This window comes from Rhinopithecus bieti, unplaced genomic scaffold (genome assembly GCF_001698545.2).
Source record: "Rhinopithecus bieti isolate Rb0 unplaced genomic scaffold, ASM169854v2 scaffold_33446, whole genome shotgun sequence".
Classification (NCBI taxonomy): Eukaryota; Metazoa; Chordata; class Mammalia; order Primates; family Cercopithecidae; genus Rhinopithecus; species Rhinopithecus bieti.
Genome location: NW_016814242.1, coordinates 387551 through 403731, shown reverse-complemented (window position 1 = coordinate 403731; position 16181 = coordinate 387551). Strand labels below are relative to the sequence as shown.

The 16181-nt window shown below is 41.6% G+C and overlaps 1 protein-coding gene across 3 annotated transcripts in view; it reads left to right on the top strand.

Moving 5' to 3' along the window:
- Window positions 1–16181, top strand: part of LCLAT1 (lysocardiolipin acyltransferase 1) — a 233573-nt gene that overhangs the window by 14638 nt on the left and 202754 nt on the right. Inside the window, exon 3 of one of the 3 annotated variants that reach the window (XM_017850055.1) lies at window positions 9472–9642. The exons of the other annotated variants lie outside the window; for them this stretch is intronic. The gene's annotated coding sequence lies outside the window, so the exon portion shown is untranslated. The remainder of the gene's footprint in view (window positions 1–9471; window positions 9643–16181) is intronic. 3 annotated transcript variants of the gene reach the window in all.

The window sequence follows — 16181 nt, the reverse complement described above, 5'->3', positions numbered from 1 at the left end:
AAGGAGATAAACACAAATCAATGCCTTCAGTACAGAGGTCACTGAGATTTCATCACCTCTAGGTTTTCTATGATGAAAAGTAAACACGGTAGCCATGAAACTGTTATGAAGACCGTAGGTAGTAATAGCGACCCTCTCTTTTAATAATGTGTGAGTGCCAGGTGTATACTGAGTTCTGTTCTAAATGCTTTAAGTTTTAACTCCTTTTAACCCTCTCAGCTTCCACTGTGAAGTAAATACAAGTACTGTTATTATCTTCATTTTGCTTATGAGGAAACAGAAGCCCAAAGAAGGTACAGGGCATGGATTTGAACCTATGCAGTCTAGTTTCAGAGTCTGTGCTCTTAATTGCTATGCTATAATGCCTGTTTTAATGTACTGTAAATTTAAAATATACTGTACTTGTGTGGCTTTAAGTGTAAGGGATTATTTCAGTGAGTGTGCCTTGTATTACAAGTTATGTCCAAAGTTTCTGAATATCCATGCTGAATGTAACTTACTGTAGCTACTTAGGGTGAGTCTGTCTATAATGTGGGAGATTTAAATGAGACATCCTTTTTGCCTTTTCCCCTTTCATGTGTTATAATGATTGTTTTGATAGTCTTGCATGTTCCATTATATCATTTCGAAATTCAGTAAAATATATTACCAGGTTTATTGTTTGTGTTATACACATAATGAAATTTTATGATGTAGTGCTCAACCTGAAGAGTTTACTGGGTTAACATACTTCTTAATGAGAGTGACTACAGATTTAAACTTAGGTTTTTTTTAATTTTTTATTTTTATAGAGACAGAGTCTCACTCTGTTGCCCAGACTGGATTGCAGTAGCCTGATCACAGCTCACTGTAACCTTGAATGCATGGACTCAAGTGATCCTCCCAGCTCAGCTTCCCAGAGTAGCTGGGACTACAGGCATGTGCCACCGCACCTGGCCAATTTTTCTATTTTTTTTTTTGTAGGGATGAAGTCTCTCTGTGTTGCTTGGGCTGGTCCCGAACTCCTGAGCTGAAGTGATTCTTCCTCTTCGGCCTTCCAAAGGACTGGGATTACAGGCGTGAGCCACTGCACCTGGCCCTAGGTTGTTTACATTTTTAACGTGGTGGTTCATTAAGACCAGTTGATTAAATTAAAGCAAGGATTATGTTTGCTTTGTTCACTAAGAATGGGAAGGCGGTGGAGAAGCAGGATGGAAATAATCTAGAGGACTCCAAGGAGTGCCAGAGTGACCTTATTTTGTTGAATTTCTTTATGGTAGTAATGAAACCTATACAATTTAGCTTCTCTTTCCTTCAGAGAAGAAATATACTAGAAGTCAGAGTTAATAAAGATTGAGTCTTCAATTTTGCTAGGCTACTTGATAAACAGTTCTTGTCTATTGAGTAGGCTAATCTTCAGGGAACTGAGTATACATTGGATATAATTGGATCCAGTGGATATAATTTCCAAAGCTGTATTTATTTCTCTTTTTATCTATACTTTATAAAAAAATTAGGGGTGTTATATTATCATTTTGAATGGGGAACTCTGAAATTGTATCTGATTTTCTCTTTTGCATTTGTACTTAAGACTAGTCATATATGTATGCAAATAAATAAATACATATTTATTTGGAGATGGGGAGGTATTTATACCAGTTTCCTGTGGCTGCCATAACAAATTACTGCAAACATGGTGGCTTAAAACGTCAGGCATTTATTTCTCAACGTTCTGGAGGCCACAATTCTGAAATCAGTATCAGTCAGCCAAGATCACAGTGTCAGAGGGCCATGCCACCTCTGGAAGATCTGGGGGAGAATCTGCTCCTTGCCTTTTCTAGCTTCTGGTGGCTGATGGCATTCCTTGGTTTATGGTTGTATTATTAATCTCTCCTTCTATGGTCACATTATGGCCTTCTCCACTTCTGTCTGCAGTTAGATCTCCCTTTTAGGTTGAGTGTGGTGGCTCACGTCTATAATCTGGTAGCCCGAAACCATCCTCTGGGAGGATTGCTTGAGCCCAGAAGTTGAAAACCAGCCTGGGCAACATAGGGAGGCCCTGACTCTATAAAAAAAAATTAAAAAGTTAGCCAGATATGGTGGCATGCACCTATAGTCCTAGCTACTTGGGAGGCTGCAGCAGGAGGATCACTTGAGCCTGCAGTGAGCCGTGATCATGCCACTGAACTCCAGCCTGGGTGACAGAGTGAGACCCTGTCTAAAAAAAAAAAAAAAAAAAAAAATTGGAAGTGCTCCCTATGCTTCTGTTTTCTGGAAGAGATTGTGTAGAATTGATCTTAATTCTTTAAACATTGGTAGAATTCTTTAAAGAAATGATCTGGGCCAGATTTCTTTTTCGAAGGCTTCATTCAGTTTCTTTAACAGTTATTAGGGCTATTCAGATAATCCATTTAATTTTGGGTGAGTTGTGGTAGTTTGTGCTTTTGAGGAACTGATCCATTGACACACAAAGTGGACGTCCTCATTACTGCTGGGCAGTTGTAGGAGTGTGAGCCCCTCTTTAGGACTCTACTAATACCACTGGGAGGGGATGGCCTTCTTACCCTTGGGCTGTGGTGAAACTGACTCTAGGCCTCCTCTGATAGATACCACGCCAGTGGGGATCAGAAGGGATGTCTCATTACTGCCAGGTGGGAGGAGAAACCCAGGCTCTCCAGGTGTCTCCACAGATACTTCCTGGCAGGGGAAGGTGGTTTTATTACCACCTGGCAGGGAAGGAAGTCTAGAATTCTCTAATATCTCCCCTGTAGGGATAAGGGGCAGACACACCTGAACAACATTACTGCCTTAGACTCCCCACATGGCTTTTGCTTTTGTGGGTGGGGGTGGGCCAGTTTTTTTCTGTGGTATTGGCTGGAGGGCATGTTGTTGTTCAGTTCTTTGGCTTAGGAGAGCAGGGGTTTGTGTTTTGTTTTTTGTTTGTTTTTGGTTTTAAGCTTGTTGTCTGTGGTATATGTTGAGGCGAAAAGAAAACCCAGGGAACTCACCACCATGTTTTCCATGGGTCCCAAGGTGCCTATCTGGTTTGCCTTATCTGTATCTTCAGAGTCCAGAGTCTTCCCATATTTGTTTTACATATAATGGCTAGGATTTTTAGTTGTACTTAGCTAGAGCAGTAGGAAAAACTACATCTATTTGATCTTGCTGGAAGCGAAAGTTGGACAGGGATTACTTTTTTGTGGAGGAAAACATAGGGTAGAAATTGAGATGCATGAATTGGCCAGTAAGACACTGTAGGAGCTAGTTTTATGTTGTCATATACCAGGCCAGATTGATTTAGATAAAAACAACACTCTTCATTTAACAATATAAAGTCCTCCCCCCCCAACTTTTTTTTTTTTTTTAGTAGTGAGTAAGTCAAGGCCTCTGCGATTTTGGAGGAAAGACAAATGCAAAGCCAGCGTTTGTTAAATAAGGATTAGAAACGGCTAGGAGAGAGTGACTGAGATTGATAGTGTGATGGAGATAGCTGGGGATAGGTAGAGGGTGGCGTAAGAATGGAAACGAGAATAAGAGTTAAGTATAAAAGTAAAGTATAGGACTTCATCAGGGTGAAAGTATTGGAGTGTACTTTGTCACTGAAGATCTTCTGTCTACTTAAAGTGAGACTTAAGAGTGGCGGTTTGAGGTAAAACCAGGTGCCACTGAATACCAAGAACCTGAGAAACTGCTTGGGTGATTTGACTAGTAAAGGCCAGTCCGTTATTAGACTGTATAGGGGTGGGAAGGCCAAACCAAGGAATTATGTCTGACAGAAGGGAAGAAATGACCGCGGTGGCCTTCTCAGACCCTGTGGGAAAGGCCTCTACCCATCTAGTGAAAGTGTCTACCTAGACCAAGAGGTATTTTAGTTTCGTGACTCGAGGCATGTGAGTAAAGTCAGTTTGCCAGTCCTGGGCAGGGGCAAATCCCCAAGCTTGATATATAGGGAAGGGAGGGGGCCTGAACAATCCCTGAGGAGTAGTAGAATAGCAGATGGAACAACTGAGAAGTGATTTCCTTGAGGATAGATTTCCACGATGGAAAGGAAATGAGAGGTTCTAAGAGGCGGGCTAGCAGCTTGTAACCTACATGGAAGAGGCTATGAAATGACGGCAGAATAGAATGGGCCTGTGAGGCTGGAAGAAGATATTTTCCTTGGTCCAAGAACCATTTGCCTTGTGTGGGAAGAGATTGATAGGTGGAAGTTTCAGTGGGGGAGTAGGTGGGAGTGACCAGATGAGAAGGAGAAAAACTGCTGTGAGGGACAGAAGTTGGAACACTAGCTGCAATTTAGCTACCTTATCAGCATAAGCATTGTCCTGAGCGATGGGATCTGATGCCTTTTGAAGGCCCTTGTAGTGAATGACTCCAGCTTCCTTTGGAAGTAAAGCGGCCTTGAGAAGAGTTTTTATTAAAGAGGCATTAATGATGGAGGACCCTTGTGTAGTGAGGAAACCTTTCAGCTCATAAAACAGCATGGTGGTGTAGGATATGAGATCAGTATAAATATTGATGCATAGTCCCTTTACAAGAGTAAGGGCCCAAATTAAGGCAATGAGTTTGGCTTGCTGAGAGGTAGTGGATGGGGTCAGAGCAGTAGCCTCAAAGATTGATGGGGAAGATACTATAGCATAGCCTGCCTTTGCTGGTGTGTGGCGATTAGGCCTGGTGCAATTGCCATCAATTAACCAAGTGTGATCAGGGTGAGGAACAGGAAAGAAAGAAATATGGGGAAATGGGGTGAATGTCAGGTGTATCAGGGAGATACAGTCATGGGGGTCAGGTGTGGTATCAGGAATAATGTGGGAGGCCGGATTGAAGTCTGGGCCAGGAACAATAGTAATTGTGGGAGACTCAACAAAGAGTGAGTAGACCTGAAAGAGCTGGGGAGGGCAGAAAGTATATGTGTCAGGTGTGAGGAAGAAAACAGATTTTGGAAGTTACGAGAACTGTAGAGGGTGGGTTGAGCATAATTTGTGATTTTGAGGGTCTCTAAAAGTATTAGGGCGGCTGCACGGAGGCATGATGGCTAGGCTAAAACAGTAAGGTCAAGTTGTTTGGATAAAAAGGCTACAGGGCGCAGTCCCAGCTCTTGTGTAAGAATTCCGACCACACAGCCCTGCACTTTGGCTGTGTGTAATGAAAAAGGGTTGGGATAAGTTAGGGAGAGCTAGCGTTGGGGCAGCTTCTAGGGCTGTTTTTAAGGAATGGAAAGGAGTGGTGAAAGGATTTATGGTCTGTGGGGTCAGCTAGGTTTGCTTTTGTGAGTTTATATAATGGTTTAGTCAGGATGGTAAAACTAGGTATCCAAAGGCAGAAGTACGTAACCATGCCTAGGAAGGAAAGGAGTTGTTGTTTGTAGAAGGGATTGGGGTTTGGGAGATTAGCCAGACACGATCAGCAGGGAGAGCCCATGTGTTTTCATGAGAATTATGCCGAGATAGGTAACAGATGAGGAAGAAATTTGGGCTTGACTGAAGTAATGGGGGCTTTCTGTGAAGCCTTGCGACAGTACAGGCCAGGTAATTTGCTGAGCCTGATGGGTGTCAAGGTCAGTCCAAGTGAAAGCAAAAAGAGGCTGGGATGAAGGATGCAAAGGAATAGTAAAGAAAGCATGTTTGAAATCCAGAACAGAATAATGGGTTGTGGAAGGAGGTATTGAGGATAGGAGAGTATATGGGTTTGGCACCACGGGGTGGATAGGCAAAACAATTTTGTTGTATCAGGCACAGATCCTGAACTAACCTGTAAGACTTGTCCGGTTTTTGGACAGGTAAAATGGGGGAATCGTAAAGAGAGTTTACAGGCTTTAAAAGGCCATGCTGTAACAGGTGAGTGATAACAGGCTTTAATCGTTTTAAAGCGTGCTGCGGGACGGGATACTGGCGTTGAGTGGGGTAAGGGTGATTAGGTTTTAATGGGATGGTAAGGGGANGTGGATAGGCAAAACAATTTTGTTGTATCAGGCACAGATCCTGAACTAACCTGTAAGACTTGTCCGGTTTTGGACAGGTAAAATGGGGAATCGTAAAGAGAGTTTACAGGCTTTAAAAGGCCATGCTGTAACAGGTGAGTGATAACAGGCTTTAATCGTTTTAAAGCGTGCTGCGGGACGGGATACTGGCGTTGAGTGGGGTAAGGGTGATTAGGTTTTAATGGGATGGTAAGGGGTGCATCATTTGTTGCCAAGGAGGGAGTAGAGGTATCCTATACTTGTGGATTAAGGTGGGGAGATACAAGGAGAGGATGCGAAGGAGGCTTTGAACTGGGGGAAAAGGCGGCAATAAGGTGTGGCTGTAGCCCAGGAATAGTCAGCGAAGCAGATAATTTAGTTAAAATGTCTCGACCTAATAAGGAAGCTGGGCAGGTGGGGATAACTAAAAAGGAGTGCTTAGAAGAGTATTGTGTAAGTTGGCACCAGAGTTGGGAAGTTTTAAGAGGTTTAGAAGCCTGGCCTTCAATACTCATAACAGTTATGGAGGCAAGGGAAACACGCCCTTGAAAAGAAGGTAATGTGGAGTGGGTAGCCTCCGTATTGATTAAGAAGAGGACTGACTTATCCTCCACCGTAAGAGTTACCTGATGGTCCAGGGAGTTTTCTGAGGTGATCGGGTAGCGTCAGTCTCCAGCTGCTAAACCAAGGAGATCTGGGAAAGAATCAGCCAAAGAACATTGGGTTTGGGCTCCAGGGGCTTTAGGAGCAGCAGTGATATGAGTCAGACAGTCCGACCTCCAGTGGGGGCCTGCACAGACAGGGCACGGCTTAGAAGGAATCCTGGGCTGCTGGCATTCTAAGGCCCAGAGGCCAGGCTTTTGGCATTTGAAGCAAGGTCCACGAGAATGTTTTGAAGGAGCCTCTGGGAGCCTTGGCTTGGAGGTTCTGAAGTTCTTGTATGCTGGAGACGTGGTTGTGGGTTGTCTTACTGCGGAGGCAAGTAGCTGTAACTCAGAAATGCGTTGCTGTCTGGCTACCTCCTCTCTACTATTGTACACCTTGAAGGCGAGGTTGATTAATTCCTGGTTTTGGGGTTTGAGGGCCAGATTCCAATATTTGGAGGTTTTTCCAATGTCAGGAGCTCACTGGGTGATAAAATGCATAGTAAGAATAGGGTGGCCTTCTGGCCCCTCTGGGTCCAGGGTGGACTGGGCTGGGTTTTCGTCTTTACCTTGGGTAGTTTCTTTAAATTTGTTAAAATTAACAGCTTTGTAAGCTGCCTTGTTAAGCCCTTCAACTAGTCAGGAAACCATGTAATCTCGCCTAGCTATACCTAGGGAATCTGCCTGATAGTTCCGTTGGGGATCTTCTCAGGGAACTGCTCTAATGCCTTCCTGGAGGTCTGGCTCATGAAGCTGGTGGTTATCAGCGTGAGATTGGGCTAGAGAATAAACTATTTCCTGTTTATCTGGGGAGAGGGTAGAAGTTAGGATGACATTTAGGTCACTCCAGGTTAAATCGTAGGACAGAGTTAGATATTGGAATTCCTGTATATATTTAGTGGGGTCGGATGAGAAAGAGCCTAAACATTGGCTGATTTGGGAAAGGTCGGATAAAGAAAAAGGAGCATTAACCTTGACTATGCCTTTAGCTCCAGTCACCTCTTTAAGAGGAAATTGTTGGACAGGTTGGGGAGGGCTAGTCGTGGAACGAAACTGTAAGCCAGACCGGGTGTGAGGAGAGAAGGTGATAGAAGGATTATAGGGTTGGGGAGCAGAGGCTGAGGAAGAACTGGGACCTGGCTTGACCTGGCGAGGGGCACCCTGGGGAGGAGGGAAGAGATCAGATGAGTCCATAGAAAAGGATTCAAAGGACTCAGAGCTTGGGGTGGAGACTGAAGGAACAGACAGGAGAGAAAGAAGAAAGATTTGGATGAGTCTCATTGGGAGCAGAGACTAGGGAGGGACCAATGTGTAAAAGAATGCCTGGACGTCAGGCACCTCAGACCATTTGCCCATTTTTCGACAAAAATTATCTAGATCTTGTAGGATAGACAAATCGAAAGTGCCATTCTCTGGCCACTTAGAACTACTGTCGAGTTTGTATTGGGCCAAGCGGTATTTGCAGAAGAAAATAAGACACTTAGATTTTAGGTTAGGTGAGAGTTGAAGAGGTTTTAAGTTCTTGAGAACACAGGCTAAGGGAGAAGAAGCGGGAATGGAGGGTGAAAGGTTGCCCATAGTGAAGGAGGCAAGTTTAAAGAGAAGGGTAGAGACACGAAGAAGGGGGTGGGGAGCAGCCCTGGGCTGCAGCATGGGTGAGCAGCCAAAGCAGGCGTCCCCGCAATTGACTTGCCACCAAGGCAACGTGGGTGAATGACCAAGGCAGGCGTCCTTGCGGAGATCAGACACCAATGGAACGTGGGTGAATAATCAGAGACGCGTCCCGGCAATGATTAAACACCAAGGGAAGGCTGCCTTCCCGAATCCATGACCGGTGCTAGAGTTTTGGGTCTATGGATAAAATGTGTTTCCTTTGTCTCTACCAGAAAATGAAAGGAATTTATGAAAGGAATTGAAATTAAGAGAAGGGAGAGATTGAAGGGTGGCACCAAGATTGAAAGGAAAAAGAGGTTGAGGGATATTGAGAGAGATTGGAGAAGATAGTAAAAAGAGGCCACTTACCTGATTTAAAATTGATGAGATGTTCCTTGGGCTGGTTGGTCTGAGGACCCAAGGTCGTAGGTAGATCTCTTCATGGAGTGAGGATGAGGACAGCGGACTGGTCTCCTGAAGGAGTCCCGCTGACCCGGGTCTTTGGCACCAAATGTCTCAAGCGTCCGTGTGAGGAGACCACCAAACAGGCTTTGTGTAAACAACATGGCTGTTTATTTCACCTGGGTGCAGGCGGGCTGAGTCTGACAAAGGAGTCAGCAAAGGGTGGTGGATTATCGTTAGTTCTTATAGGTTTTGGGATAGGCGGTAGAGTTGAGAGCAATGTTTTGGGGAGAATTATAAAGAACCTTCTTAAGGGTGGGGGAGATTACAAAGTACATTGATCAGTTAGGATGGGGCAGAAACAAATCACAATGATGGAATGTCATCAGTTAAGGCTATTTTCACTTCTGTGGATCTTAAGTTGCTTCAGGCCATCTGGATGTATACGTGCAGGTCACAGGGGATATGATGGCTTAGCTTGGGCTCAGAGGCCTGACACTTGGGGCGGGATCTAGGCTGTGATTTTGCCCTTGCTGTTCAATTCTGGCTCAGGGAGAAGTGGAAGTTCCAAGGACCTGGCCAGTGTTAACATTTCAGCTGCCCTCTCTCTCTGGATCTTTACAGAGGTGGCACGCATATTGGGCTCTCACCTCAGTCTTTTGGCATTCCCTCCCAAGCACTATGACCCAGCTTCCTGAGTTGCCCTGTGCGTTAATCCATTCAGTAGTCAGATGTTTCAGGTCCCTGGGCCCATAACTCCATGAACCATCTGATTAGCCCAGTGCACTGTTCCCAAACTCTGCTTTCTCTTTTTTCTCCCATTTATCATGTTCACAGGCTGAAATACAGAGTGGGTACTCTCTTCTGGGAAGCTGGCAACAAATGGATGATGTGATATATGCATTCCAGGGGAAAGTAAATTGTGATGCTTCTGAACCCATGGTCAGTTAACGAGACAGTTTCTAGCTACTGAACGTACTTTAAAAAGCAGGACTCTAAAAGCTCTGGGTAAGTCTTTGTAATGATTTAGATGCTTGAGTTTTTTGTCTTGCTTCATGTATCTGAACACAACGCTTTTTGAATTGATCATAGTTGTTCCTGTTTATGTTGTATTGTTGACATGTTCTATGCTTGTTCTGTAACCTTTTCATTGAAAAATAAGTATTTATTTCTGTTGGAGGGAGATAAATGTCCTTTTTTAGAAAATAAAGTAACACATTTCTGTGAAAGAACAAACTCAGCATTTCTGTTTGGCATTTGGTTGTGTTATTCTTTTTGGATCTTTATTTTAAAGATTAGGTACCATTTTGTTTAGAGTCAAAAATACTAAATCTTTTAGACGTTATCCCTTACACTCTCTGCTGCATGCAGTAACTTGCTTTTGTTTGACATAGCAGCTTAAGTGGCACCATTAGCTGGTATCCTCCTTTGTGAGGGTTTGGGGAGTCTTGTGGTGGGGGGCGTTCCATCTATGTGGATAACTCTGACAACTGATTCTGGCCATATCCTCTCTCATCTCTAGGCTCATGATCTCCATCTGCCCAGTGTTCATCTGCAATCTCTGGTTGTCACCTCAGTCTCAATTTGATTAAAACTAAATTCATTCTCAATCCCATATTCGGTTTCCTGCCAGGATATGTCTGTCTCTGTCTATTTAATTGTCCAGGCTTGAACCTTTGTAGATAATTTCGACACCCTCCCCCTCAGCCTTTTTCTATTGCTGCTGCTTTTGTAATGCTTTTGATGTTTTTTCTCCTGATCTTTATGCTTTGCATTACTTCAGTAATCTACTAGTCAGTTTCTGAAATTATAGTCTCCATTTCTTGTGTATGTGATATGATGAAGAATCTATTATATCTGGCCTTTGTCTTTGGTTCCTGACAATGAGCTTCAAAAAATCTTGGAATTTCCTTATAGATGTATCTTTTGTTATTCATAACAAGAGTCTCTCTTGACTACACCTGAGTTTATCCTGATAGGTGACTCTGGGTGGGCCCTTAGATAGTTCAGGAAAGGAGCTGTCCACATCAGAGAGACCTTGGAACTTTTAGCCCCATCGCCTGGTCTCTGTGGAGGGGACAGTGACTGGATAGCAAAGCCCAGTCATCTGGCTAGTGATTTAATCACTCATGCCTGGGTCATCAAGCCCCACATAAAAACCCTGGAATAGCAGTGAATGTACTGGTTTGCTAGGAGGATGACACCTGGATTTCTTCAGGAGAGAGCAGGGAAGCTTTGCGTCCCGCTGCCCTCTTTCCTAGACCTTGCCCTTGTTCTGTGTACCTCTTCCATTGGGCTGTTCCTGAGTTGCAGCCTTTGTAATGAAACTGTGATTATTTAAGTATAGGGCTTTCAGTGATTTCTGTGAGAATTGTTGAAACTGAAGGGAGGTTTTGGGAATCTCTGAATTTGTAGCCAAGTTGGACATTAGTGTGGATAGCCTGGGGATGTCTGAAGTGAGGGCAGTCTTGTTGGAAACCTTGCTCTTTAACTTGTGGGATCTGATATTAACTCCAAGTAGTATCAGAATTGAGTTGAATTGTAGAACACCTAGTTGGTGTCAGAGAATTGGTCTCAGAGTGCAGTGTGCTTACCCTTTGACAGGCATTGTGGCATGTGTGCTGTGTGCATTATTTCATGTAATGTCCACTATGGTTGGGTAAGACCTAGGGTTTTAAAAATTTGTTTCTAGTTTTTGGTGTTTTTGTTGTTGTTGTTTTGTTTGTTGTTTGAAACGGGGTCTCACTATGTTGCCCCCACTTGTCTTGAACTCCTAGGCTCAAGCAGTCCTTCTGCCTCAGCCTCCTGAGTGGCTGAGACTACAGGTGTGTGCCACCAGGTGTGGCCCAGGTCTGGTTTTATCATCTTTGTTTTACTGGTAAGGAAAGGAAAGCCATAACTTTCCCAGTGTCAGAGAGCAAGGAAGTGTTGGCGAAGTCAGTGCTTTCTGACTTTAAAGCCCTTTACTTAACCCTTTATGTTAGGCCAACTATCTTCCTTGCTGTAGACATTATTACCCTCCTCTCATCTGGCTGCGGTGGACCACTTTTTCTAAATTGAACTTTTATCACATCGTTTTTGAACTCAGAACTTTACTCTCCATTACTGTAGGATAAAACCCATGATTTGCAGGCAGCCATTCAAGGCCCACTGGAGTACGATAGGCTCAAATTAATGCTGTCCCAGTCTTTATATACAACAAAAGAAAACAAACACCTATTGTGTTTCTTGGATAGGCCACTCAGTTTTTATCTCCAGCAAGTTGCACTGGAGATGAAACTGTGTCTTCTAGTTACTTGTAAAGTATAACTGGAAAGTTAGAGTATATGAAAAGAAGGTCTGTGTAAAAATAACACATGCTGACCAAGTCAGTAGTACAGGCGAGAAGATGCTTCTGGAGTTCAAAAGAGGCACAGCTTCACTAAGCAGGTGTATCTTGAGCTTAGCATTGAAGAGATGGTAGGATTTTGAGAATTGTGACTGAGGGTAGGCCCCTTCTGCTCAGGAAGACCATGAGTGAACTGGAAAGACAGTGCTGATGACAGTGAATACTTAAGTTTACCTGGGGGAAACTTCTGAAACCAGGGTCTATTCCTTGTCCCCAGACAAGTTGAAAGTTGCAGCATAGTGTTTTAACTGACAGAGCTTGTGCTAATCTTTGTCCTTTGAAGCTAGAGTTGTTTAGAATGAACCAAAATCTATTTCAGGGCTAACCTATGTGATGAGGTTGGATGATTATGTTAGTTAATACTAATTTTAAGAATTACCCTTTTTTGGTGTTACCTGAGCTGATCAAAGGAAATTTTAAACTATAAAAGTTCAAAATATTTTGGTAGTGGAACATGAGAATAAACATATTCAAGGTAACCAGTCTGAATGAGGGATCATTCTTCAGCATAGATAAGATTTGGTAAATAGATAGTTTTAAAAAGTCTTCTTTGTACATGAACTCACATCATTATACCCAATCTCTTGGTATTTTTTAGGGTTAGAATCTCTCCTGACCATAGTGCTAGCTACTTGGGAGGCTGAGGCAGGAGGATTGCTTTAGTTGCTTAATAGTTCAACACCAGTTTGGGCAACATAGCAAGATCCTCTCTCTTAATAAAGAAAGTTAACTTGAATGCTATATAAGTAATATTTATACATTTTGGAAAATAAAAAATATATAAAGAACAGATCAGAATTACATTACTCAGAGATAGTTGATAACTGTGTTTATTTTATAGTGCCACTTTTATTTATGTTATTACCTATACAATTTTGTAGCCTACTTTTTTCACTTTATATTAATTTAGGATTTTCTATGTCATAAGATTTTCGAAAACATGGTTTCTATTAATATATAAACATATTATTGTACATAGATATTTCTTTTTGTTTTCTCCTTTAAAAACAGTCATTTATTTTGTAAGTTGCTTTCTTCATTTCACATGTCATGTCTGCCTTTCTGAATGACTGCTTATGTTAATATCTAGTCAGCCCTCTGTATCCACAGGTTTTACATTCGTAGATTCAACCAACCATGGATCAAAATATTTGAAAAGAATTGTCTCTGTACTGAACATGTACAGACTTTTTTCTTGTCATTGTTCTCTAAACAATATAACTATATGGCAGTTACATTGTATTAGATATTATGAGTAATTTAGGGAAAAGTATGTTGGAGGATGTGAGCAGGCTGTATGCAAATATGATATCATTTTATATGAGGAACTTGTGCATTTGTTGATTTTGATGTCCTCAAGAGGCCCTGGAACAGATCCCCCATGGATGTTGAGACGATTGTGCTTCACTTTTTAAAAACTGCTTGCATAATATTCCAGTTATATGGCTATGCCATAATTTAACCATTTCTCTGTTGATGGACATTTATACTATTTCTAATTTTCACATACAAATAGTGCCTCCATGAGCATTTTTATCTTATCTTTTCTTACTTTTATGAGTACTTTTGTAGGATACAAGTTTAGAATGAAAATACTAGGTAGGCCGGGCGCGGTGGCTCAAGCCTGTAATCCCAGCACTGTGGGAGGCCGAGATGGGCGGATCACGAGGTCAGGAGATCGAGACCATCCTGGCGAACACGGTGAAACCCCGTCTCTACTAAAAAAATACAAAACCTAGCCGGGCGAGGTGGCGGGCGCCTGTAGTCCCAGCTACTCGGGAGGCTGAGGCAGGAGAATGGCGTAAACCCGGGAGGCGGAGCTTGCAGTGAGCTGAGATCCGGCCACTGCACTCCAGCCTGGGCGACAGAGCGAGACGACATCTCAAAAAAAAAAAAAAAAAAAAAAAAAAAAAATACTAGGTAAAAATGTATATGCATTTTATAATTTGCCAGCCATGCTGAATTTGCCTTTTAAAAGGGCTCTATCAGTTGATTCTCTTAGCAATTTATGTTTGAGGCCTTATTTTCCTATACCCTCACTTTGCTGGATACTATCATTGTCAAATATGAAAAAGTAATTGGAAACATGGTATCATGTTACTTTAGTCTGATTTCTTTGCCTATTTTAGTGTTCCTTTTGTATATGACTCTTGATTCTTGGCTCATTTTCCTATTGTAATTCTATAATGTTTTCATATTTTACATGTAACTCTTAATTCATCTGGAATTTATTTTGATTTTATGGAATGAAACTGCTTGATTCTGGAGGAGATTCAAGGGCTAGTGGGTCTTGAAATTGTGTGTCTGGAAAATTTAGAGGATAAAATAAATTTTGCTGCCTTTGGAAAGTAGTTTGTCTCAAATTTATTTAAAACTTAGTTTATTATTACCCAACTCTATAAAGTATGTTGGAGCAATAAGAAAATCTTACCAACAAAAGACCTCTTCTTACCAATATAGAAGAGAAAGAACGCTTTGTTTTTATTTGCATGTCAGATACATGCAGATAGGTAGTTTGAGACTACAAAATTTGAGCAGAATTTAACTCATACAGTCAAACAGACAAAACTTCCCTTATATTCTTGGGACAAATGTGATAGTTTCCTGTGCACCTGATGAAATTCCCGAGTTAATTTCAGTGGTGTTTGTTTGCAATGTCTAGGGTCAGAAGGCTTATGACTTTGGCATTGTAAATCTGGAAACTAAGATAGTATTTAATTCCTGACAAAAAAGCTTGGCCTATTAGGGTTTTCTTGTTTTGTTCTTTTAAATTTTATTTACTTTTGTTTTATTTTTTACATAGAGATGGGGTTTTGCTGTGTTTCCCAGGCTGGTTTCGAACTCCTGAGCTCAAGCAGTCAGCCCTCTTTGGTCTCCCAAAGAGCTGGGATTACAGGCGTGAGCCACCACACCTGGCCAGGCCTGTTAGGTTTTTAAAGAGACCATCTGTGGTAGGCTGAAAATGGTTCTCTAAAATATTCAAGTCCTAATCCTGGAACCTGTGAAATGTTACCTTGTATGTTAGAAAATGGTTTTTGTAATTAAATTGAGGATGTTGATGTCTAGGGCACTTATCCTGGATTATCTGAGTGGTCCCTAAAAGCAATCCTGTGTATCTTTATCAAAGGGAGGCAGAGAGAGATTATACATACACAGAGGAGGTGGAGGCACTGTGACCAGGAGGCAGAGATTTGAGTGTTAGGGCCACAAGTCAAGGCATTCATTCCCACAGCCATCAACAGCTGGAATAAGCAAGGAACAGACTCTCCCGTGGAGCCTTTGGAGGGAGTGTGACCTTGCTTTTGTTCTAATGATACTGCTTTCAGACTTTTTTGGCCTCTAGGAGTGGAAGAGAATAACGTTCTGTTTTAAGCCACCAAGTAATTTGTTACAGCAGCCATAGGAAACAACTGAACACCCTAAAGACAAAAGGGCTGTCTCCCTTTTATTAAACAAAGATTCATTATATGTACTATGTTAATTATTGTGAATGACTCTTAATTCTTATCTCCTCTTTGCTAATCACCGTTATTTACTGATTTTCAGTGTTGAATAACAGGCTAAACACTCGACCACAATGATGTTAAAATGAAAAGTTAACCTCAATAGTAAAGTTCATAGGGAAATATTTTGACTTTTTTTAAGCCTGGAAAATGAGTAATTTAGAATCATTTATATTGTTTTGAGATTTGCTTTTGAATCGAGGACAATAAAGTCTATTTATTTCTCTTATTAGTGAAGAAAGAACAAAAGTCTTCTTTAACAGAAAGAATTTCAAGTCCATTACATTTTGTTAAAACTTTCCCCCTGCTGTACAAATTTTATTTTTTTCAACCAAGTGGTAGATTATATAACTAATGTTGCAATTAATTTTTTTCTGTTTTTTAATGACATATAACTTCTTATATTTTTGATAAAGTAACTCAAGAGTTGTCTAGGTAAGTTGTATTTTTTTCAGTTTGCTGACACTTATATTTCTTGCTTGATTAAAAATGATTAATTTCCTAATTCTGCTTTTACCTGTTTTGCTGACAAACTTATTTTCTTGCTTGATTACAAATGATTAATTTACTAATTCTGCTTTTACCTATTTGATAATTCTTTATTTTATTAGAATTTTTGGGACTTTGTAAATTTTTTCGTAAAGAACCAAGCTCAT